General features: G+C 40.8%; 1 long non-coding RNA gene across 1 annotated transcript; it reads right to left on the bottom strand.

The window, feature by feature from the left end:
- LOC120867814 lies at positions 1-25,364 on the bottom strand. Its single transcript, XR_005722025.1, has 4 exons — positions 25,262-25,364; positions 22,894-23,142; positions 20,391-20,502; positions 1-434 (listed from the first exon to the last, which is right to left on the bottom strand). It is a non-coding gene; the product is annotated as an uncharacterized LOC120867814 (long non-coding RNA).
- Between the last annotated feature and the right edge of the window lie 16 nt (positions 25,365-25,380).

The following is a 25,380-nucleotide window of genomic DNA, read 5'->3' as shown; positions in this document are numbered from 1 at the left end:
ATGTGGGCCATTTTTAAAGTCTTTATTGAATTTGTTACAATACTGCTTCTGTTTTACTTTTAGGTTTTTTGACCACAAGGTATGTGGGATTCTAGCAACCCAATCAGGGATTGACTGCACTGGAAAGCAAAGTCTCAACCACTGGACCACCAGAGAAATCCCTAAGGCCCTTTTAATAGATTGGAATATCATGGCATGGAAAGCCCGAGTAACTCAGCTAGAGTCAGAACTAGTAAACAAGAGAGCCAGACTGTAGAACCAGAAACTCTGACTGAGATCCTGTGTTTTTCTGTACTGTGCTGCCTTTCAAGGTATTTGCATCAGGAGAGGAAGAAGAAGAGAAAGGCCTTCCAAGCAGGAAATATTATAGACAAAAAGGCACAGAGCTGGGACTGTGCTCTCTGTCCAAAGGCCAATCATTTTTCCTCTAGCTCCTGGGGAAAAAATAGAAATAAATCCCATATGTGGTTTTTATATGCTTAGAAAATTTCTGGAATAACAGCCAAAAAATTTAACAGTGATTACCTCTTAGAAATGGAAATAGAGGAGAGGGCAGAAATGGGAAAAGAGTTCTTACTTTTTATTTTATACTCTCCAAATGTTAGAAAATTTTGCCTCTGATCACTTAGACAATTCCATACTGTTTTGTGAAAAAAAAAAAAAAAAGAACAAAAGAGACTCTTCTCGCATTGTCCCCACAATTCCTCTAGGGAGTAGCTGCTAAGAGGACAAGCAGACGAAGTCAGAGCCAGTCCCTGGGCTATAGGAGTGTGCTCGGAAGATATGCCTCTGCATCCTGCCCTCCACTCAGAGGGAGGTGTGGACCCACCTTCCTGCAGTAAGAGGGTCCATCCAATAGGCCTAGGATCCCAGGCTCCCCTCAACCCTCTTCTCTCTTCTCTGAGCTTCCCTGGCTTTCCACTCATCACCACATGTTTGCAGAGATCCCCAAGAAAGCTACAGACCCATGTTTTGCCATTTTATTAAATTGAGGACTTTTAAAAATTGAGAAATTCCATATAAACATCAAGATTTCTTTCTTCTTTTGACCAAACCAGAAGATCTGGAAACTATAGGCCTGTTTTCTCACTGGGCTCCTTGAAGCTGAGTTGAGGCTGCTGTCCCTTTTGAAATGACACAAGCTGTTTGCCTCTGTCTTTGTTGTTGTTGTTCAGTTGCTAAGTCATGTCTGACTCTTTGCAACCCAATGAACTGCAGTGTGCCAGGCTTCCCTGTCCTTCACCATCTCCCAGAGTTTGCTCAAACTCATGTCCATTGAGTCAGTGATACTATCAAACTATCTTATCCTCTGCTGACCTGTTCTCCTCTTGTACCCAATGTTTCCCAGCATCAGGGTCTTTTCCAACGAGTCAGCTCTTCACATCAGGTGGCCAAAGTATTGGAGCTTCAGCTTCAGCATCAGTCCTTCCAGTGAATATTCAGTGTTTATTCCCTTTAGGATGGACTGGATGGTTTCCTGGCTGTCCAAGGGACTCTCGAGTCTTCTCCAGCACCACAGTTCAAAAGCATCAATTCTTTGGCACTCAGCCTTCTTTATGGTCCAATTTTCACATCTGTACATGACTATGGGAAAAACCATAGCTTTGACTATATGGACGTTTGTCAGCAAAGTGATATCTCTGCTTTTTAATATGCTATCTAGGTTTGTCATAGCTTACATTCCAAGGAGCAAGCATCTTTTAATTTTATGGCTGAAGTCACCATCTGCAGTGATTTTGGAGCCCAAGAAAAGAAATCTGTTACAGCTTCCACTTATTCCCCATCTATTTGCCATGAAGTGATGGGACCGGATGTCATGATCTTAGCTTTTTGAATGTTGAGTTTTAAGCCAGCTTTTTCATTATCCTCTTTCACCTTCATCAAGAGGCTCTTTAGTTCCTCTTCACTTTCTGCCATAAGGGTGGTGTCATCTGCATATGTGAGGTTGTTGATATTTCTCCTGACAATCTTGATTTCAGCTTGTGCTTCATCCAGCCCAGCATTTCACGTGATGTACTCTGAATATAAGTTAAATAAGCAGGGTGACAATATACTCCTTGATGTACTCCTTTCCCAATTTTGAACCAGTCCGTAGTTCCATGTCTATATCTAACTGTTGCTTTCTGTCCTGCATATAGGTTTCACAGGAGACAGGTAAGGTGGTCTGGTATTCCCATCTCTTTAAGAATTTTCTACAGTTTGTTGTGATCCACACTGTCAAAGGCTTTAGCATAGTCAATGAAGTAGAAGAGCTCTTTTGGAATTCCCTTGCTTTTTCCATGGGCTTACCTGGTAGCTCAGATGGTAAAGAATCTACCTGCAACGCAGGAGACCTGGGTTCGCTTCCTGGGTTGGGAAGATAGCCTGGAGGACTACATGGCAACCCACTCCACAAGTGATGGCAATTTAATCTCTGGTTCCTCTTTACCACTCCCTATATTCTCACATATAAGCCCACTGTCATTTATATGCATCCATACAATTGCTTTCTCCTAAGTGACAAGCTCCCTCAGGTACATCCCCTGCTCGGTCCTGGTAAGCAGCCAGATTTGCAGTCTGTAGTTTAGATTGCAAAATAATTTTGTTATTTCACAGTTCTGTTCCCCCCAAGATCCTTTAGTGCAGGAACCAAGTCCAACACAGCCTTTTCATTTCAAACATCCTCTCACAGTGAAGATCTCACTTCCTTTGACAGCCTGATGAACTGATACATCATAGTTAAGATACAGAATAAAGACCTGGATTGCAATCCATCCAAAACTGGCTGTGGCCAAATCATTCAGGTACCTCAATGCTCAGTCCTCAAGAATGGGTTGTGCTTTTTTTTATGCCTGGAAACATGGATAGAAACACACTGCTCTCCCCTCAGCCTGTAGTTTTACTAAAAGTAACTGCTGGTTTCTGTTTTATATCTTTATAGACAACCTGTATTGCTCTGGCTGATCTTTCTTCCCTCCTTGACAATCAACTTCCGATCACATCACTCTCCTGATTGTACTTACTGCATGAATGATACAGTGAAAAAAAGGAATCCCTTTACCTTCTATGTGATAGAAGATAAAAGTGAAAAAATAGTGGGAAAAAAAGTGAAAAAAAAAAAACACCTTTCCTGTCATGCTAAAATTCTTTCACATCTTTAACCTAACTTAATCCTTACAAAAACCATAAAAGAGGGGTTTTCTGGTTTTAAAAATGGGCTTCCCCCTCCCTTAGAACTGACTGACTTTATAAAATTTTTTAATTTATCATTTTTTTAATGTGGCTATTGTGCTATAAAGGAAGGATGAGCAGCCAGTTATATCAGCAGCTGAATTTCTCATAGACCCCAGTGCTCTCTGTGAGCCAGTCCAGCACTTCCATGATTCAAGTCTGGAGCAAGTAGATGTAGCTGTCATGGGGAAACCTCACTCCTCTTGGAGAAAGGAACAAGGCCAATGATCAGGACCCAGGTTTGCAATCTTCACTAACCAAACCGCAACACACCTAGAATGTCTTCATGCCTAGGGACCCTATAAGCTCTTCAGTTCAGTTCACTCAGTTGTGTCCGACTCTTTGTAACCCCATGAACTGCAGCATGCCAGGCTTCCCTGTCCTTCACCATCTCCCAGAGCTAACTCAAACTCATGTCCATTGAATTGGTGATGGCATCCAACCATCTCATCCTCTGTCATCCCCTTCTCCCACCTTCAATGCTTCCCAGCATCAGGGTCTTTTCCAGTGAGTCAGCTCTTCACATCAGGTGGCCCAAAGTATTGAAGTTTCAGTCTCAGCATCAGTCCTTCCAATGAACATTCAGGACTGATTTCCTTTAGGATGGACTGGTTGGATCTCTTGCTGTCCAAGAGACTCCCAAGAGTCTTCTCCAATACCACAGTTCAAAAGCATCAATTCTTTGGTGCTTAGCTTTCTCAATAGTCCAACTCTCACATCCATACACGACTACTGGAAAAACCATAGCTTTGACTAGATGGAACTTTGTCTGCAAAGTAATGTCTCTGCTTTTTAACATGCTGTCTAGATTGATCATAGCTTTTCTTCCAAAGATGGGCACAATAAAGGACAGAAATGATATGGACCTAACAGAAGCAAAAGATATTAAGAAGAGGTGGCAAGAATAAACAGAAGAACTATACAAAAGGATCTTCATGACCCACATAATCACGACAGTGTGATCACTCACCCAGAGCCAGGCATCCTGGAATGTGAAGTCAAGTGGGCCTTAGGAAACATCACTGGAACAAAGCCAGTGGAGGTGATGGAATTCCAGTTGAGCTACTTCAAATCCTAAAAGATAATGCTGTGAAAGTGCTGCACTCAATATGCCAGCAAATTTGGAAAACTCAGCAGTGACTACAGGACTGGAAAAGGTCAGTTTTCATTCCAATCCCAAAGAAAGGCAATGCCAAAGAATGCTCAAACTACTGCACAATTGAACTCATCTCACACGCTAGCAAAGTAATGCTCAGAATTCTTCAAGCCAAGCTTCAACAATACATGAACTGTGAACTTCCAGATGTTCAAGCTGGTTTTAGAAACGGCAAAGGAACCAGAGATCAAATTGCCAACATCCATTAGATCATCAAAAAAGCAAGAAAGTTCCAGAAAAACATCTATTTCTGCTTTATTGACTATGCCAAAGCCTTTGATCGTGTGGATCACAACAGACTGTGAAAAATTCTTAAAGACATGGGAATACCGGACCACCTGACCTGCCTTCAAGAAATCTGAATGCAGGTCAAGAAGCAACAGTTAGAACTGGACATGGAACAACAGACTGGTTCCAAATTGGGAAAGGATTACGTCAAAGCTATATATTGTCACCGTGCTTATTTAACTTGTATGCAGAGTACATCATGACAAATGCTGGACTGGATGAAGCACAAGCTGGAATCAAGATTGCTGGGAGAAACATCAATAACCTCAGATGGGGCACAAAGCTCTTACAAAATAGAATTAAGGAGTTCTTAGAAAAAACTTTCTGAGGATAATTAGTCCTAGGTAGAGGTTACTTTAAGAGAATTCACTTAAATGGGAAGCAACATTTTAGAGCAATGACTGTGTGTAGGGGTGTGTGAATTGGGGCTTCATCTTAAAAGAAACTAAAAATTATGATAGTAAATTTATTTTATTTTATATTTAATCACATTTTGATCATATCAGCGAAAAAACTGACTAATTCTTAAAACACAAAATGAATCAAGACTTGTTTGGGGCATTTTTCTGGAAAAATATTATATGACAGCAAAATATGACATCAATCATTTCTTATTTGACTTTCACAGAAAAGCTTCTTAAAAGGGAAATTTTGTAAAACAGTCAAAGGCTTCATCACTTTTTCCCAGGACCTCTCCAGATCTTTTGAATTTCCAATCATCTCCTACTGAAGCATTATCTTCATTGATTCGCTCTTTTTCAGTTGTAACCAAACTCTGCCAGACTCTCATTTCTTGGAGGTTTTCCAGCAATTATTCAATCAGTCCTCCATCATCACTTTCTTTATCTTAGTGAAACCCTGCATCTTTTGCAAGATTGGCAATTTTCACTTTGCAGCTGGTACGCACAGTAAACATGGTGACATTCTGACACTAACATTGGGTGTGGGGTAGAGGCTATGTGAAGCCAGAAGGAGGTGTGAATGGGAACTAGCTTTTTAAAGATCGATTTGTTCGTGAACATTTCCTGTTGGGACGACCTTTATTTCCCAACTTGTAATTATGGGTATTCCAATAGTAAGAACTCTGATAATGAAGTTCCTTTGCACTTAAAACACGCACTAACATTGCAGGTTCAGGTGAAAGGACTCCACTGGGAGAAGTGTGATGAGTCTACTACTGGTCAAGGTGGTCAACTGTAAACTGTGTGATGCTGACTGAGGGAATGACTAAGGGCCCTCCAGGCTCTGGCTTCCAGACCCAGTGTGTTTAAACCCTAAAGGTGTGGTCAACAGCTAAAGCTAAAATAACTGAAAACAAACATAACTATCTGCTTTGTGACTACTGCCACCTACTGAAATTAAGCTTCATTTCCAATTTTATCTCTATTACTATCATCAACACTACAACTGACTCTAGGGAGCAGCACATTGCAGTCTATCACTTGGATAGGTTAGCTTAGCTCGAGATCTCTTCAAGAAAATTAGAGATACCAAGGGAACATTTCATGCAAAGATGGGCTCGATAAAGGACAGAAATGGTATGGACCTAACAGAAGCAGAAGATATTAAGAAGAGGTGTCAAGAATACACGGCAGAACTGTACAAAAAAGATCTTCACGACCCAGATAATCACGATGGTGTGATCACTCACCTAGAGCCAGACATCCTGGAATGTGAAGTCAAGTGGGCCTTAGAAAGCATCACTACGAACAAAGCTAGTGGAGGTGATGGAATTCCAGTTGAGCTATTTCAAATCCTGAAAGATGATGCTGTGAAAGTGCTGCACTCAATATGTCAGCAAATTTGGAAAACTCAGCAGTGGCCACAGGACTGGAAAAGGTCAGTTTTCATTCCAATCCCAAAGAAAGGCAATGCCAAAGAATGCTCAAGTTCAGTTCAGTTCAGCCGCTCAGTCGTGTCCGACTCTTTGCGACCCCATGAATCGCAGCACACCAGGTCTCCCTGTCCATCACCAACTCCCGGACTTCACTCAAACTCATGTCCATCAAGTCCGTGATGCCATCCAGCCATCTCATCCTCTGTCATCCTCTTCTCCTCCTGCCCCCAATCCCTCCCAGCATCACAGTCTTTTCCAATGAGTCAACTCTTCGCATGAGGTGGCCAAAGTACTGGAGTTTCAGCTTCAGCATCATTCCCTCCAAAGAAATCCCAGGGCTGATCTCCTTCAGAATGGACTGGTTGGATTTCCTTGCAGTCCAAGGGACTCTCAAGAGTCTTCTCCAACACCACAGTTCAAAAAAAGAATGCTCAAACTACCGCACAATTGCACTCATCGCACACGCTAGCAAAGTATTGCTCAAAATTCTCCAAGCCAGGCTTCAGCAATACGTGAACTGTGAACTTCCAGATGTTCAAGCTGGTTTTAGAAAAGGCAGAGGAACCAGAGATCAAATTGCCAACATCCGCTGGATCATCGAAAAGGCAAGAGAGTTCCAGAAAAACATCTATTTCTGCTTTATTGACTATGCCAAAGCCTTTGACTGTGTGGATCACAATAAACTGTGGAAAATTCTGAAAGAGATGGGAATACCAGACCACCAGACATGCCTCTTGAGAAATTTATATGCAGGTCAGGAAGCAACAGTTAGAACCAGACATGGAACAACAGACTGGTTCCAATAGGAAAAGGAGTATGTCAAGGCTGTATATTGTCACCATGCTTATTTAACTTATATGCAGAGTACATCATGAGAAACGTTGGGCTGGAAGAAGCACAAGCTGGAATCAAGATTGCCGGGAGAAATATCAATAACCTCGGATATGCAGATGATACCATCCTTATGGCAGAAAGTGAAGAGGAGCTAAAAAGCCTCTTGATGAAAGTGAAAGTGGAGAATGAAAAAGTTGGCTTAAAGCTCAACATTCAGAAAACGAAGATCATGGCATCTGGTCCCATCACTTCATGGGAAATAGATGGGGAAACAGTAGAAACAGTGTCAGACTTTATTTTTTGGGGCTCCCAAATCACTGCAGATGGTGACTGCAGCCATGAAATTAAAAGACGCTTACTCCTTGGAAGAAAAGTTATGACCAATGTAGATAGCATATTCAAAAGCAGAGACATTACTTTGCCAACAAAGGTCTGTCTAGTCAAGGCTATGGTTTTTCCAGTGGTCATGTATGGATGTGAGAGTTGGACTGTGAAGAAAGCTGAATGTTGAAGAATTGATGCTTTTGAACTGTGGTGTTGGAGAAGACTCTTGAGAGTCCCATGGACTGCAAGGAGATCCAACCAGTCCCTTCTGAAGGAGATCCGCCCTGGGATTTCTTTGGAAGGAATGATGTTAAAGCTGAAACTGCAATACTTTGGCCACCTCATGCGAAGAGTTGACTCATTGGAAAAGACTCTGATGCTGGGAGGGATTGGGGGCAGGAGAAGGGGACAACAGAGGATGAGATGGCTGGATGGCATCACGGACTTGATGGACATGAGTTTGAGTGAAGTCCAGGAGTTGGTGATGGACAGGGAGGCCTGGTGTGCTGCGATTCATGGGGTCGAAAAGAGTCAGACATGACTGAGCGACTGAACTGAACTGAACTGAAAGAGATCTTCTTTAGAGATAAGGAGCTAAAGAGAGGTTCTGCGAGGTCTGGCAAGGTTTAAAATCCCTTCCTCCTTTTGGGAGTCTGTTGGGAGATTCTGGATTTGCATCTGGTTTGGTCTGGACTGGGTGAAGTTTGGCTCTACAAGTCTTCCAGTCGTGTGTAGTAATTGGGAAATTCATTCTTGGAATATGGTTCGTTCTTTCATGTCTGACTTTGCACATAGTCAGACACTGACTTTGCACAGTTTGTTACACTGTTCTCCCTCGAGATCAAAGCCCAATGTCCCTTCTAGAAAGGCTTTTTCAACCTCCCCAAAGCTTTTCTCCCTTTCCTCTGTGTTTCAGGTAAGTTTTACTCAGTTCTTTACAACACTTACCATGTGCAACTTAATTATTTAATAGCTCATTTCTTCCTCCAAACTAAAGCTTTTCAGGTATAACTGCCATGATTTATCTTGTTAGTATGTGTTTCTTTAACTAGTATATTGAAGATACTCACTAAACATTTTTTAAGTGAATGAATAAAAATGGCTCGAGGTTGCATCAGCCTCCGAAACTTGGGAGTTTTGTCTGTTTGCTTTTGTTGAAGTATAGTTGATTTATAAAGTTGTGTTAATTTCTGCTGTACAGCAAAGTGATTCAGTTATACATATATATATATTCTTTTTTTTAATTGGAGGATAATTCATTTACAATGCTTCATTGCTTTCTGCTGTACATCAGCATGAATCAGCTATAAGTTTACATATATCTCCTCCCTTGTGAGCCTCCCTCCCACCAATCTTTTTCATATTCTTTTCCATTATGATTTATTACAGGATATTGACTATACTTCCCTGTGCTATACAGCAGGTCCCTGTTGTTTTGGTGGAGCTCTTTTGACTCTTTGAACTCTAATCATGTAATTCTGTTAATAGAATTTAACATGTAAACAGCTAATTCTGTTAAAGGTAAAAGCTGAAAATAGAAAAAAGATAATACAGGTAGAACTTTTAGTATTTTTTTTCCTGACCTCTAGTTTGAAAACCTTAACAATAAGCTCCTGCATCAACAGCAGGACCTGTGCCCCTGGAGCCCAACACAGAGTCTGGGATGTGAACATAAAGTTTTAGGAAATGAATGAAGAGAAATAGATAAAAACAAGTCACCTTAAGATAAGGTCTTTCAAGTTATCTTACTATTTAGCCCCTATCATATAGATATTATGTAATTTGTTTAGGACTGACATGGAGCTAGACAAGTTATTTCCATATCTTTCATATCAATTTTTCTGTGGAAGAAAAGAATGGAATCTAGAAAACTGGCCTTGATTTGTTCATAAGAGATAGTTTAATCTGACATATCAGAGACCACCATCACAGTTACATTTTGATTTGAGAAGTAGAAGATTATAAAATGTTGGTTTTCAACTGGGAGAGGGAATGGAAGAGAATCACAAGGGTAGAAATGCTGAGGAAGGGTACCCGTAGTTTGAAGAAAAACTACCGTTCATTTAAGAACCACTAACATTTATAGGAAGCAGTGAAAATAGAGTCAAGAGGGTGGTTTGTGGTTCTGGCTTGCCACTTACTCACCTAACCAAGTCATTTGGTCTCAATTTCCTGTTAAATGCAGAGGGCTGCTCTTGATGGTCACTAAGATTCAATTAGGTCTAAAAATTATTGTATGTTCTACCCGTATCCTAAATGGCAAAGTAGGTCAGACTGATCTAGACAAGGAAACATTTTTATCTTTAAAATAGAAATAAAAACATTTTGGAAAAGAAAATAATATTTGATTTGGGCTTTGAAATTTACCAATTAAGTACTATATAATTCTATTTTTGAGTAAAATCAGTGTACTGGATACAGTTTCTTTACATGAAAATACCATGGTGTTTTTATCAAGGTTCTTTGCCAATAGCTTCTCTATTTCATAAATTCTATTTAAGATACTATTTTCTCTTTCTGATCTCTACGTGGCTAGGAAAAAAGAAGGTATGCTTAAGTAATAAGTGATGATACTCATCTCTCACTTTTTCTCATGTTCATTTCTATGGTCTACTGCAATTATGTTTCTTTACTGAGGATGGCTAAAAATGTACCTGCAGCAAGAGCCTGTAAATCCAAAGTAAATGCTTGATTAGCTGCAATTAGGGGCTTATAAAAATAAATACCAGGTGATAGCTTGCACTATTCATCAAAGAGCATTAATGGAGGAAAGGGATAGCATACTTTTTCCTTTTTAAAAATAACCAAATGAGGAAAAGTCATCTTAGAGAAAGCCCCCTTAAATAGACTGCATCTTTAATGGTCTTCTAATCCTTTTCCTGGAGCTATAGCAAATAAGTGATCCAGAGACACATTTCAAAGTCTTAGCACCCATACAATCTTTCACCCATAAGAGTCTGTATGAGCCATAGCTGATCTAGGGAGGAGACACAGCCCTTGCCAGAGATGATGCCCAGAGCAGAGAGGAAGAAATTCCTTGGCTTCTTCCTTTCTTTTTTTCTCCAGACTCTTGGTAGTGCTGAAACCGACCAAAAGCTGAAAGAGAGTTTGGAAAATGTGGGCTCCAGGAGGCAATCCCAGTCAACCAGGGCAAAGCATGAACAAGCACAGAATCAGCATAGTCCCCACACCCATCCTTATGCTACTCAGCATTCATTCCCATCCTTTAACCCATTTGTAACTCTCTGAACTGACATCATGCTTGTACCTAACACAGAATGGTAGCATAAGTGCCTGACATTAGGCTTTTGACTGTTCAGGCATCCATTTCAAAAGATAACTTAAACAAGCATGTTCAGTTCAGTTCAGTCGCTCAGTCATGTCCAACTCTTTGCGACCCCATGAACTGCAGCACGCCAGGTTACCAACTGTATAACACAGCTACTGGCAAATAAGGAATTAGGGTACCACCACCAATGCAGCTTCTTTCAGAAAGCCCTCAGTAACCTAGATAACTGACCACTTGAGCAACTCCATTTCTTCTCCTTGCCTGTATCCCAATTCCTACTTTTATGCTTTAAAGAGCAAATTCATGACAACACTGTAAATTGACTATCCTCCAATAAAAATTTTTAAAAGTACAAAAAAATTTAAAGGAGGGGCACAGTTCGACAGAGGATGAGATGGTTGGATGGCATCACCAACTCAATGGTATGAGTCTGAATAAGCTCCAGGAATTGGTGATGGACAGGGAAGCCTGGTATGCTGCAGTGCACGGGGTCGCAGAGTCACACATGACTGGGCGACTGAACTGAACTGACAGTTCTTGAGGCAAAGAACTGTGTTCCTCCTTTGCCTGGCAAAGAAATAAAGCTACTCTTTCCTTCTCCAAAAAAAAAAAAAAAAAAAAAAAAAGATGAACCCGTGAAACCCTAATAAAGGGATAATATTCACAAGTGGAAGTTGGAGTACTTTTTTTCTCGACCACCACTTTGAAAACCTTAACAATAAACTCCTGCATTAATAGCCCAGTGCACTGGGCATTAATTCTTTTGAGGTATTCCTTTCCCTGGCCTCGGGTTATTTTCTCACATCTGATCAGTATTCCTGGGAATATTTGAGGAAAACCCTTTATAGGCTCCAGGTTTCTCTCTGAGTGCAATTCTCTCCTCTTTGGAAGCCTAGCCTAAGCACTCTTGCTATCTTATTCTCTAGATTCTCAGCTCCTTCTAGTTTTACTTCTTATACCAACACCTGGAAATTCTCTCAAGGAAGGGGTCAATTCCTATTTCTCATCAGGGATCACTGTCCTCTGTTGCCTGATACTGAGTGTCTTAAAAACCACTGTTTAATGTTTTGTCTGTTTTTTACTTGTCCTAGACTCGAGGTTAAATCCATTTCCTGTTATTTCATCTTGACCTGAATTGGAAATCCTCTCTGTTGTCATTTGTCTTAATTTCTTATTTCCATTGCCTGAGCTTAATTTGTTCTTTTTCTAACCTTCTGAGTAGAATGTTTAACTCATATAACATCACTCTGATTTATAATGATATTCTTTTTTATCACAGCTTTAGCCATAATTCATAAATTTTGCCATATAGAGTTTCTCTTATTATTGCTTTCATTCTCTCTGTAGAGAAAAATTTTAAATCCCCAAATGGTTGGGGTATTTACTGTTGGATCATTTACACCATTGTTATTATTAACATGTGGTTTTCCCACATTATGATTAAAGGCTGTGGGGAAGCATATCCCATGGTGGTTAGCAACTTGCATTCTTGAGTCAGAAGGCTGGAGTTTAAATTCCTCTCTTTTTTCTGCCTATATGACCTCGGGCAGAGTATTTATCCTAAGGCTCAATTTCTTCATTTGTAAAATTGAGATAATGATAACACCTATCTCAGATGGTTGCCCTAAGCATTAAATTATAATAATTGAATCCACCTGTCAATGCAGGAGATGCAAGTGATGTGGGTTCAATTCCTGGGTTGGGAAGATCTCTTGGAGAAGGAAATGGCAACCCACTCCAGTATTTCTGCCTGGAAAATTCCATGGACTGGCAGGCTACAGTCCATGGGGTCACAAAGAGTTGGACACAACTGAATAACAAAGCACACACACACAATTCAGGTAAAAACTTTGCACATAGTAAACATTCAACAAATCTTAATTTCTATCTGGGGGAATTTATAGAAGGTCCTTTGTGGTCAGCTTTTAAAGTTTAAGTGGCACTGGCAAGAATTAAAAAATGATGTTCTCTGTAGGCATAAAATTCATTATGGCAGCATATGCTCTTGATCTCAACTCCCTAAGCCCTTGGTCCTCTCTGCAGCTGTAGGGGACAGTGAGCTGACAGTCCCTTCAAGGATCTATACATCTCTGCTTCTCTACTTGAAGGTACTCAGCAGGGTTTGGGACTTAAAAGCCCTCAGAGAATGTTCTCAACCAGTTAGAGATAGGTAAAATTGGATAAGTACCTTATCTTTGCTGTCCTGGAAGAATCCCCAGAGTAATTGAGCTTCAGTTACCCATGGGACAACTTGCTCATTTATGAATCCTGGCTGGGGTTTTCCTCCTTCTTGTTTTACCGTCTTTGCTCTTTTTCTTGTGTTCCTGAGATTACGTCCTGAATAAACCAGCTACACTAAGACCTCACATAGAATCTACCTTCTGCTGGACATAGACTAACATAGATACATATGTATTAGATTATCCTATTAATTGTATTGCTCAAGACCTCTAAGGAATGGTTCTCAAATCTCATTTCATATTATAATCAAGTGGAGAAAAAAGGTTTCTAGGGACTGTTAAAAACATCCAGATTTAGTAAAGAGAGACTTTATTCAAAAGGATTACTGGGTTGAAGCTCAGGGAACTTGGGAGAGACTCTTAACCAAAGTTTGGCTAACAAGCATTTTGTTCTGATTGATCAACAGGGACAAGCAGTCCAGTTAATCATTTATGAAGTCAAGAATGGGAACTTAGATGTCATAGGTAAACAAGAACGATGCGTGAGTCTTACCTAAGTCATATGGAAGAAAATGCTTCTTTGCAGTCTTTTCCAGAACACAAAAGAGGCTCTGTCACACAGAACACACACGTGTGTATGTGTGTGTGTAGGTTTAACTATCCCTGTTTTCCATGAGTACATGGTCCAGGTAAAATTTAACATTGTCAGGATAAAGCCTGGACTTCAATACTTTCTAGAAGCTCCCTAGGTAATGTATGGATTTCAATAAGAGACTTGAAAGACATATCAACTAATCAAAATGCATGGACTTTATTCAAATCCTAATTCAAACAAAACTATTTGTAAAAATGACTTATATAAAACAATTGGGAATTTTAATACTGAATCTTTGATGAAGTAATTACTGCTATTTTTAGGTAGTATAATGATATTGTACCTATGAATTTTTAATTTTTTTAAAAAGTGATACTGGCATTTTGGTTATTTTTTTTTAAAGATCTCTTATATTTTAGAGATACTGCCTGTAGAAAGTGTTTATAGATTAAATGATACAGTTTCTGGGATTTGCTTCAATATAATATAGAAGACATTACTCTGCCAACAAAGGTCTGTTTAGTCAAGGCTATGGTTTTTCCAGTGGTCATGTATGGATGTGAGAGTTGAACTGTGAAGAAAGCTGAGCGCCAAAGAATTGATGCTTTTGAACTGTGGTGTTGGAGAAGACTCTTGAGAGTCCCTTGGACTGCAAGGAGATCCAACCAGTCCATTCTGAAGGAGATCAGCCCTGGGATTTCTTTGGAAGGAATGATGCTAAAGCTGAAACTCCAGTACTTTGGCCACCTCATGCGAAGAGTTGACTCATTGGAAAAGACTCTGATGCTGGGAGGGATTGGGGGCAGGAGGAGAAGGGGAACGACAGAGGATGAGATGGCTGGATGGCATCACGGACTCGATGGATGTGAGTCTGAGTGAACTCCGGGAGTTGGTGATGGACAGGGAGGCCTGGCGTGCTGCGATTCATGGGGTTGCAAAGAGTTGGACACGACTGAGAGACTGAACTGAACTGAACTGAATATAGAAGGGGAGAAAGGGGGTAGGGAAAGTTGGCCAGGAATTGGTAAATGTCAAAGTTGGGTGGTGGGTCACAGAGTTCATTAGCTTAGTCTGTCCACTCTTGCATGTTTGAAATAAAAAGGCTTTCCTAAGGAAGTTCCTCAGAGAAGGCAATGGCAACCCACTCCAGTACTCTTGCCTGGAAAATCCCATGGACAGAGGAGCCTGGTAGGCTGCAGTCCATGGGGTCATGAAGAGTCGGACACAACTGAGCGACTTCACTTTCACTTTTCACTTTCTTGCATTGGGAAGGAAATGGCAACCCACTCCAGTGTTCTTGCCTGGAGAATCCCAGGGACAGGGGAGCCTGGTGGGCTGCCGTCTATGGGGTTGCACAGAGTTGGACACGACTGAAGCGACTTAGCAGCAGCAGCAGCAGCAGCAGCAAGGAAGTTCCTTGGGCTTTCCAGGTGGTGCTAGTGATAAGGAATCCACCTGCCAATGCAAGAGATGCAGGTTGGATCCTTGGGTCAGGAAAAGCCCCTGGAGTAGGAAGTGGCAACCCTTCCTACTCCTGTATTCTTGCTTGGAAAATTCCATGGATATGGGAGCTCGGAGGGCTACCATCCATGGGGCTGCAAAGAGTCAGACATAACTGAGCAACTGAGTACATACACAGAAGGAAGCTCCCTAACTGACTTTAATAGGCAGCCCATGTTGAAAACTGCTATTATAAGCCTTACTTATTTTTCTGTCTACTCAACTGCCAAGACCTGAAAGAGGTTTGTGAAGGGCTCTGTTCCCATGGCTATTGTATTTCTATCAGTTTCTCCTTGTATTTTACGCAATGCTTCATTTATATAATTCAGTGTTTTATTAGTTGTCTCAGTAAGGTTTATGAACCTTAGGAAAGGTTCCTTTTCCTTGGGAAAAAAATGTTCATGGCAAAAGTAAAGGAAAAAAACTCAAGCAGTATAAAAAGGCATATACAATAAAAACTAGATTTCTCTTTCATCTCAGATTCCCAACTTTCAGTCCCTCTCTCGAGTGTCAGACACAATTATTAGTCTCCTCTGTCTCTATCAAGGAATAGTCAGTGTATATGTGAACACACATATGTGTACATGTACACATACTTGGGCTTCCCTGGTGGCTCAGACAGTAAAGCGTCTGTCTACAAAGAGAGAAAGACCCGGGTTTGATCCCTGGGTTGGGAAGATCCCCTGAAGAAGGAAATGGCAATCCCCTCCAGTACTATTGCCTGGAAAATCCCCTGGACAGAGGAGCCTGGTAGGCTACAGTAGGCTACAGTCCATGGGGTCGCAAAGAGTCAGACACGACTGAGTGACTTCACTTTTACTTCACACATACTTGGAAGGTAGCTATGCTCACCACTATGTCACCAATGCCACACTCAGGTACATATACTTGAATGTCATGTATATGTGTGTATATATACACACACTCTCAGTCCTGGGCTTCCCTGATTGCTCAGATGGTAAAGAATCCTCTTGCAATGCGGAAGACTTGGGTTTGATGCCTGGGTTGGGAAGATCCCCTGGAGGAGGGCATGGCAAACCCACTCCAGTATTCTTGCCTGGAGAATCCCCATGGACAAAGGCATCTGGCAGGCTACAGTCCACGGGTTACAAAGAGTCGGACATGACTGAACAACTAAGCGCACACATACACACATAACATTGGGACCACAGGATTTTACACTTTGTTTGACTTGCATTTATCACTTAAATCTTGCACAGAAAAATGGCTTCAGTGGAAAACTATGCACTGTGGTCAACCTTGCAGCATTACTGATCTTGTTCCTATGAGAGCTATTTTACCACTCTGTAAATTACAGATAACTGATAATAAGGCAAAATAACTCCTACCTGTAGACAGGCAAGTCAACTCTGTCAGGTGCCGGAACAACCCCCTACACACACACCTGCTGAAAACCAGTTTATCCCTCATTTGCACATCCATTTCAACCTTCCTTTACTGCATATGAATCTTTGCTTCTTGACTTCTCCTTTGAACCAGTTATGACATCTGCCTAGCCTTCCTCTGCACAAAGTCTTTCCCTGTCCCTATTTCTTATTTGCAGGAAAAATGCTTCAGTCTCCAAGCCTTCCCCAAGTTCCAAAAAGCTGGCTCAAGCAGTTAATGATTTGGAAAAGAGAGTCACAGGACTCCTGGTTCCTTCAAAGAAATATAGAAAACAATCTGATCCATATCTTTGAGCTGTTCTGCAGAAACTAAGACCCTCACCCAGGTGAGGATGGGGACTGCATGCTGATCACAAGCACTAGAACTCAGACTGACTGGAACCAGAATACTGAGATTCCTGAAGCATCATCCTGTTATCTTGCCACCAACCAGTCAAAAGAAGGTCCATGATCTAATCAGGCATCTCACCACCCTCTCCCCTAACAGTGTCTTTTAAACCTCTTGCCTGGAAGTCACTGGGAAGTTCAGGTCTTTTGAGTGCAAGCAGCCCATTCACCTTGCTTGGCCTTTGCAATAAACCTTTCTCTGCTCTGAAAATCAACGATTTGGTTTGTTTGACCTCAGTATGTGCTAGACACATGAACTTAAGTTCAGACAAGAGTGCCTTCATTTTGAGCAAAATTAAATCTTTAGCATTTGTTAATTTTACGTCTGTATGAGAGTCATGGTTTTCCTTTCTTTCTTTCTTTTCTTTTCTTTTTTTTTTTTTTTTTTTTGAGAATTATCCTTTAACAGTGTTTCGCAAATAGGCTGAACATACAACTCTGGAATTTGAGGAAAACCCAACTATATTTTTGTCTCTCATTGTCCAGTGTGTGTAACTGTCTGGATGCATCAACTTATTTAATCTGTCCCAGTCATCTGCTTCAACAATATTCTTTTACTTGTATTTTTAAGTTAAATGTAATTACACTTGTAGGATGAATTTCTAGAAGAGAAACTGCAAAATCACTCTCCAAAGAGATTAAACCAATTTACCCTCCCACAGAAGAGTATATAAAATGATGGGTTTTCCACATTCTCTAAACACAGTACATTGTCAAACTTTTAGATCTTTTCCAGTCTGGTAGGTGAAAAATGTAATCTTACTTAAATATGTATTTCCGTCATTGTGAATGAGATTAAACACATTTTCATACACTGTAAGCCGTTGATTTTCTTTTTCTGTAAGCTGCCTATCTATGCCCTTTGCTCGTTTTTTCCACTGTGTATTGATATTGTTCATATTAACTTGTAAGCTTGGTATATTAAGGAAATTTGTCCTTTGTCTTGTGCGTTGCATTGAGGTGCTGGGGTACCATGAAGAGATGAAGCAAAACAAGCATACTACAAGTCAGTGGATTGAGAATATAGCTACATCTACAAAGGCTGCAAATCTTGTATCTCCTCCAGCCCTCCAGATGTGACTGAGCTGTTACCTTCTCATTCACAACCACTCAGCAATGAAGATCTAATTGAAGTGCAAGAAAAAAGGTGCACTGAAAAGTTACCATGGAAACTGCCCCTCCCACGGCATTTACCATTCAAAGGCTTCTGCAGGCATTCATGTACAACAAATTAGCAAAGAAAGATTTCCAGACTCACAACCCTAATTCTGAATGCAGTTTAAAGGTGTTTGGAGGCAGAAAGAATACCTGTAGTTTCTATAGGGAGATTACCAGGAAAAGAATTGTCTTGGGTTCAGCTTCTGTGGACTATAATTTGAGACATTAGAGGGTACTTTGTTTCTGCTGCAATTTTCCCTCCTTCCCCCCACTTCTGCTGATGGTTGCCAGTTCATAGTGCTTGCTGATCTCAGGAGTGGTTTATAATACCAGGCCTGAAGCTTAACAATTACCTCTTGTCTTGCCTTTAGTGGAAGCCCAAGCTCACTGAAGAGGTTAAGCTGTGAATCCAGGTGGGAAATGGTGTGCAGAGGAAAAATCCACACTCTCTGTAGGGCAGAGAAGGCAATGAAAGCTGGAAGAGAGGTTCCACAAGGAGTGAAGACCTGTGCATTCATGCTCAGTCACTTCAGTCACGCCTGACTCTTTGCAACCCTATGGACTGTAGCCCGCCAGGGTCCTCTCATCCATGGGATTCTCCAGGGAAGAGTACTGGAGGGGGTTGCTGTGTCCCGCTCCAGGGCATCTTCCCAACCCAGGATCAAACTGCGTCCCCTGCATCTCCTGCACCGCGGGGGGCCTGTTCACCACCGAGCCACCTGGGAAGCCCTGAAGACCCGTGACCAGCGCGGAAAGTACCCTGGTTGGTGAGAGATCCTGCTCAATGATGGCTGGGTATCTTAGGCGGAGAGGGCCCTGGGCACTGGGATTCCTAGGTATAACAAAAAACCCTAGTTAGTCCCAATGCAGGAAAAGAACAAAGGCCGGGACACTTTCAAAGGACACTGGGCATCCCAGTTCTAACCATCGTGGCCTGGGGATTGCTGGTGCCTCCCCATATATGACTCCTGGTCATTTGTAAGTGACCTAATGCTGGATCAGGGAGGCAGGGGCGTCTTAACAATGACTGAGGCTGATTTTCTTTCTGTCATTTTGGCCGTCTGGGACCTCAGAACTTTAAATAATTTCAATAATTAATTTGATACACTTATATATCAGAATTTTGGAGTAAGACTCACATCCGCTGTACTTTTTTGGACTAGGATTTTAAGAAGCCTTAGCCAGTTTAGTTCCTGTACAAAAAAATCCCACCACAAAAAAAGCATATTTGTGATGTAGTTTTGATTTATTTGTTCACTTAAGAAATACATATAACTGCATAAATTTTGCTTTATTTCCTTTTATTCTAACAATCAATTATGTTTTTTTAGTGGCCGTGAACAGGCTTTCTGAAAATGTACTTTGATTATGACATTTTATCAATAGGAAATGTGTATCATGGATTTTAAGGTCTGACTTGTCACAATAAAGCCAGTGAGATTTAAAATCACGGATGGCCTGGATGGTTCTCTGCTGCCCTCCAGTGGTAAAGCCAGACGAGGTCAAACATTTTTGGAAAAAAGAGACTGGTTTCTATTTCTAATATTGGCATGTAAAAATATAGACAGAAAAAAGAAGAAAAAAACTAAAAGATACCTTTTTCCTAGTGTGTTTAGAAATAAGTTAATGTTGAATAATGAGCTACTTTAGTACCATGGCTTCTAAGACTAATTAAAACTGAGGATTTGCTGACAATCTACAATCTAAACTAACCTACAACTTTTGACATAAACCTACAACTTCTGACATAAATATTGTAAACATTCTGAGTCTCTATGTTTACTTATATAATATTGTTTCACTTATGCATATTTGTTTAATTATGACCTTGTAGTCTATCATGACACCCTATTTCTTTAGGAAAGCATTCTTTTAAAGAATCATTAAACAATTATAAGGAAATAATGAAACTTCTCACTTTCCCCATGAATCTGGTTGATATAATGACAGGCTTACATAAAAAAGTTTATTAGGTACTTCTGCATTAACTGCATGAGGGTTGAAGTTCTAGTCTTTTTAAAATTCATCTTTAAAATATCCACATTAATGCAATAAGCACTAGCAGACAATATTAGCTGCAAACCAAGGCACTCATGATTGTGTGTCTTTAAACAAGTTTTCAAAACACATTAATTCCTCTAAAACAATTAAAACAAAAACCAAGAAAACATTCATGTCTGTCTCCTGATGACGGTAAGAAGTCTCAGGTATGGTTTAAAGACATACCTGGTCACCTTCACTTCCTTCAGTAAATGGATTATGGAACCAGAAAACATGCAGTTAAGCATGTGGACAAATATGTAAAAAGGCCTTATCATTTCATGAATCTTTTTCCAGGCTGTTGAAAATAAGAAAGTAGATAAGAACAAAAGATTATAGTTCAAGCTTGTTTGAAAATTTTAAAAAGTGATATTACATACAAATCTATCCTAGGAAATTACAACACTTTGGTAATGTTATTATAACACTTTGGCATAGTTTCCTGAGCAAGGTGATGATTAAAAATAATACCTAAAGTATACTGAATATTTCCTACCTACCAGGTACTGTGTAAAGATTATTTCATAAGAACTATATGAAATAGTACTGTTGTTATTCCACTTAACAGATTTTTAAAAAACTGAAGATGTAAGAAGTTAATTAACTTGCTCAAGTAACTTGACAGAGGGAAGGGTTACCCTCCAGAGCAAGATTTAACAACTGTGGTTTATTTGGAAATAGAAGCCTTCTAGAACTCTTTTACTCTTTTTTAATGGATTGTATTTTTATTTAATACACAGGTAGATTTTTTTTTCAGGATGTTAAAGTTTTCATGTTGTCTGAGAGTTTAAACAGAGGTCTCAAAATCTAAGAACAATAATAGTAGGTGTCAAGGCTTCTTACATTTTGTATAAAGGTGCCAATCTTCCTATGTAGAAAATTCTGAGATTGATAAGGGAATTCTGCCAGGATAAGCCTCCTGACAGTTATACAAGAGAAGACAAAGAATTAAATGGAGAGTGATAAAGCTTATGGTGAATATATCTTTGTAAAGTTGTGAAAGTTCTGTGACACTTCCCCTCCTCATGGAGAAGGGAGAGTAATTAGTTATCTATTGCTGCATAACAAATTATCCCACAACAACAAATATTTATTATCAGAGTTTCTGTAGTGGGAAGAACTTGGGAGTTTAGCTGAATAGCGCTGGCTCAGAAATTCTCATCAAGTTGCAGTCAAGATGTCATCTGATTAATCAAGCTGAGTTCCCATGCACACACTCTTGCTACAAGATGTCTAGAAAAACTGAGTAACTGTCTTTCTCACTTTCTGTAAGCAGTGCTCACTACCACCAAGACACACAGTGGGGAATTCCTCAGACACAGAACGAAAACTCAAATGATGGACAGCAGAAAATAAAGCCACAAAACTATCAAATGTAAAGTCATCACTTTGGCTGCTCTACACCAAATAACCATTGCTTTCAATGATTATACTTCAAAAAAGGTTGCTATTTAAAATATTGCAACTATTCTTTACACAGTCAAGGATGCAGTCACTCTGTCACTCTTCAAAAGAGTCAACCCAATGTTTCATCAGTTACTACATCCATTTCTAAGTCTAGAACCTCTAGTTGCTATCTATTCCTCTATACTTTACTAAATAATAAAGTTTACCAACAATATCACACCTCATATATAATAATGAAGTAAAGGGTAAAGAAAGAAAAGTTAAAACACATAAAAGTATACATCAAGGACTTCTCTGGTAGTCCAAAGGTTAAGACTCTACCTTCCAATGCAAGAAACATGGATTCCATCCCTGATCAGGGGACTAAGATCCTACCTGCAGCAGAATGCAGCCAAAAATAAATTTTATTTTAAAAAAGTATACATCATACACCAAGAAAGGAAATAAAAGATAACTGCTCTCGTTTCTTCTCCTGACTATGAGAACTTCACTTTTCTTTATGACTTTCTTTGTCCACCAGCCATTCTACTTTTCCTTTACCTTCAACCAATATGTTGATTTCTAAGAGATCTGAGTCTTTGATGGACCTATCTGTTTTATACCAGCAAACCTATTTTTGCTTCATGATCAAGATTAATTACTGCCACCAAAACCCTAAACTTGTTCTTCTCCTTCTCTTGCCTATTCAGTGACACAAGACATGCAAAATGATTAGGTGGCTGTCCCAGCTCCAAATCAATGGAACCGTTGTCCAGTCTTGTTGGAAGAATTTATTTCTTTGGTAAAAAAAAAAAAAAAAACAAACCTAAACCAGCTTATACTCTCAGAGAATGGCAGTTAAAAAAAAATTGTAGTTGGGGTCCATTAGGTATAACATCCCTTTGTTCCTAAACCCACTAATTTTGCCTTTGGAAATGTAGTGGTTTTAAAACATATCCACAGATTCCTTGACATTTCTTCCATTTTAAAAAGGAGTCTCCAAGAAATCAGTGCTCATGACACCCTAAAGGAGCAGGATGGGGTAGGAGGTGGGAGAAAGGTTCAGGAGAGAGGGGACATATTTATACCTATGGTTGATTCATGTTGATGTGTGGCAGGAACAAACATAATATTGTAAAACAATTATCCTTCGATTAAAAATAAATGAATTAAATTAAAAAAAATTTTTTTTAGATATAAACAGCCTTAGCAACTAAGTTCTATGAATCAAATGTGGTTTGAAGTCACTATAGTGGAATCTGGACTTCCACTGTTAGTTTAGAAAAGGCATTACAGTTCCTACCTGGATTTCTCTCTCTTGGGATGCTTGCCCTTGGAATCCAGCTACTGTGTTGTGAGAAACCAAACAGCACTACGGAAAGGCCATGAGTAGGTGTTCTGGCCACAGATTCAGCATCAGTCACCAGACATGGAGTGGGCCTTTAGATGATTCCAGCTCCCAACTTATTGCTGCCCCAACTGGCATCAAGTAGAGAATGGAACACAGATAAGCTGTCTCCACTGAGCTCAACAAAAGTTACAAATCACAAATCTGTAAGCAAAGTAAAGTTGAAGATGTTTTAAACAACTAAGTTTTGGGGTAGTTATACAGAAATAGATAATAAGAACAAGAAAAAAGAGTGTCAAACATTGGACACTAGTTCAAAGCATATACTTCATCCTATAACACAGCATCAGAAAGGGTTGTTTCCCAGAAAGCACCATAACTAGGTCTTCAGTAAGACAAGCATATTTAAACTTAAAGTAAGTGTATTTCAGAAAGGACAAACAAGTATCGCTTCCTCAATGGTGGGGAGGGCCAATGAAATCCACTTGCCTCCAAGTGTGGTTGACTGGTCTTCCTGGAGCATGAGGTCTATCACCACCTCAGGACTGGTCTCTGCTGCTAGCAAACTGAACAGTCAGCAGTGGCTGGGTGATCCCATGCATAGCTCTAACCTTGTCATCACTGTCATTTCATTCATGAGTCCACTGAACAACCACTGAGCCTGGAAAAGGAGGCTAAGTTTCATCCACAAAGTGGTTCATTTCATGCAGATGATTCTTAACATTCATTCTGTAGAGTCCATCACCATATTCCTTCCCAAGTCTTCCTTGTTATCAGTTCTCCAATCATGCTCTTTTCACGTCCTTGACCAACTAACTGGCCAAATAATTAGCCTTGTACGATGAATTATTACCTAAGACTTATAGTGTCAGAATTCCCTCAGGTCAAATCTTCAGTCAGAAAGCTCTAACCGTCCCAGAATAAGAGATGCTTTACACCAGATACTAGTGTGAGGCCCAGTTCCTTCAGGATTTGGAACTTTATTGTCACTGTAAACAATTTTAAATAGTGTATTTCTTTGCCTTCTTATGACAATTTCTCTCTTTTTTTTTCAGCCTCATGGCTTGCAGAATCTTAGTTCCCCACCAGGGATCAAACCTTGGCCTCAGCAGTGAAAGCCCTGAGTCCCAACCACTGGACCAGGTTGAGGCCTACCTGCCCCAAGGCCTGCCCCACAGAAGCAGAGCCCAGAGCCAAGGTCACCGCAGAAGCTGACCGAGCCCTTTGTAACTACTGCCAAAAGCTCCTGATAATCACTAACAAGCTTCCTGACTCCCAATTAGGCAAAGATGCCCACTCGAGTAAATACCCTATAGCGCCCCAACCAATCACCTAATAACTCCAACCATCCAGCAGGACTTTTGTCTTGAGAGTATAAAAATTGGCTATTAACCCACAAAAACTGCCAGCTTTCCCTGGTCTGTCAGGAGGTCAGCCCCTCTGCACTCACAGTGCCTATGTTATCTCTGCTCTTTGTTCTTAACAAATTCACTCTCTTCCTGAAATGCTCTATGTCTGGAAATTCTTTTCCAACCATTGCTCAGACTGCCTCAACAGACCACCAGGGAATTCCCTCTCTCTTCCCTCTCTCTTATTTAATCAGCTACTTGGAGCCTCCTGAAGATGGGACGACCTTCTTTGCCAAACCTTCTACTTCACCTCCTTCCAGGGCAGTTTACAATTCTCCGTCTTTTTAGGTACTTCATGGTAAATATACCGGATCCCCCAGCTGCCAACAAACGTTTGAAACAGGTAGCTGCTACTACTGCTAAGTCACTTCAGTCTTGTCCAACTCTGGGCGACTCCATAGACGGCAGCCCACCAGGCTCCCCCGTCCCTGGGATTCTCCAGGCAAGGACACTGGCTGCTGCTGCTGCTAAGTCGCTTCAGTCGTGTCCGACTCTGTGCGACCCCATAGACGGCAGCCCACCAGGCTCCCCCGTCCCTGAGATTCTCCAGGCAAGAACACTGGAGTGGGTTGCCATTTCCTTCTCCAATGCATGAAAGTGAAAGCGAAGTCGCTCAGTCGGGTCCGACCCTCAGCGACCCCATGGACTGCAGCCCACCAGGCTGCCCCGTCCCTGGGATTTTCCAGGCGAGAGTACTGGAGTGGGGTGCCCTTGCCTCCTCCGTGAAAGGGGTAGAGGTGCCATCAAAGGCCCCATTTCCAGCATTAATTCTGTCAGCTCTTTTCTTCTACTCGGGCCTGAGGACACTGGAGAACAGTGCAAGCCGGGGGTGCAGGCCCACAGAGAGAGACAAAATGACTCTCTCTCCGGCAGCATTATATGCACGCAACGGTTTTTAAGTGTTTCTCTCATACCACAGGACCACCACTGGGACACCAGCCTCAGCTACAAGCAGCCCTTGAGGTGACCACCACCAGCCAGGCCTTGGCCGAACGGGAAGAGGCGGGACATCCGCCCGGTCCTTGCCACTTCC

The sequence above is a fragment of the Oryx dammah genome, unplaced genomic scaffold (assembly GCF_014754425.2).
Source record: "Oryx dammah isolate SB20612 unplaced genomic scaffold, SCBI_Odam_1.1 HiC_scaffold_9, whole genome shotgun sequence".
Classification (NCBI taxonomy): Eukaryota; Metazoa; Chordata; class Mammalia; order Artiodactyla; family Bovidae; genus Oryx; species Oryx dammah.
This window is presented reverse-complemented; position numbering and strand designations above follow the sequence as displayed.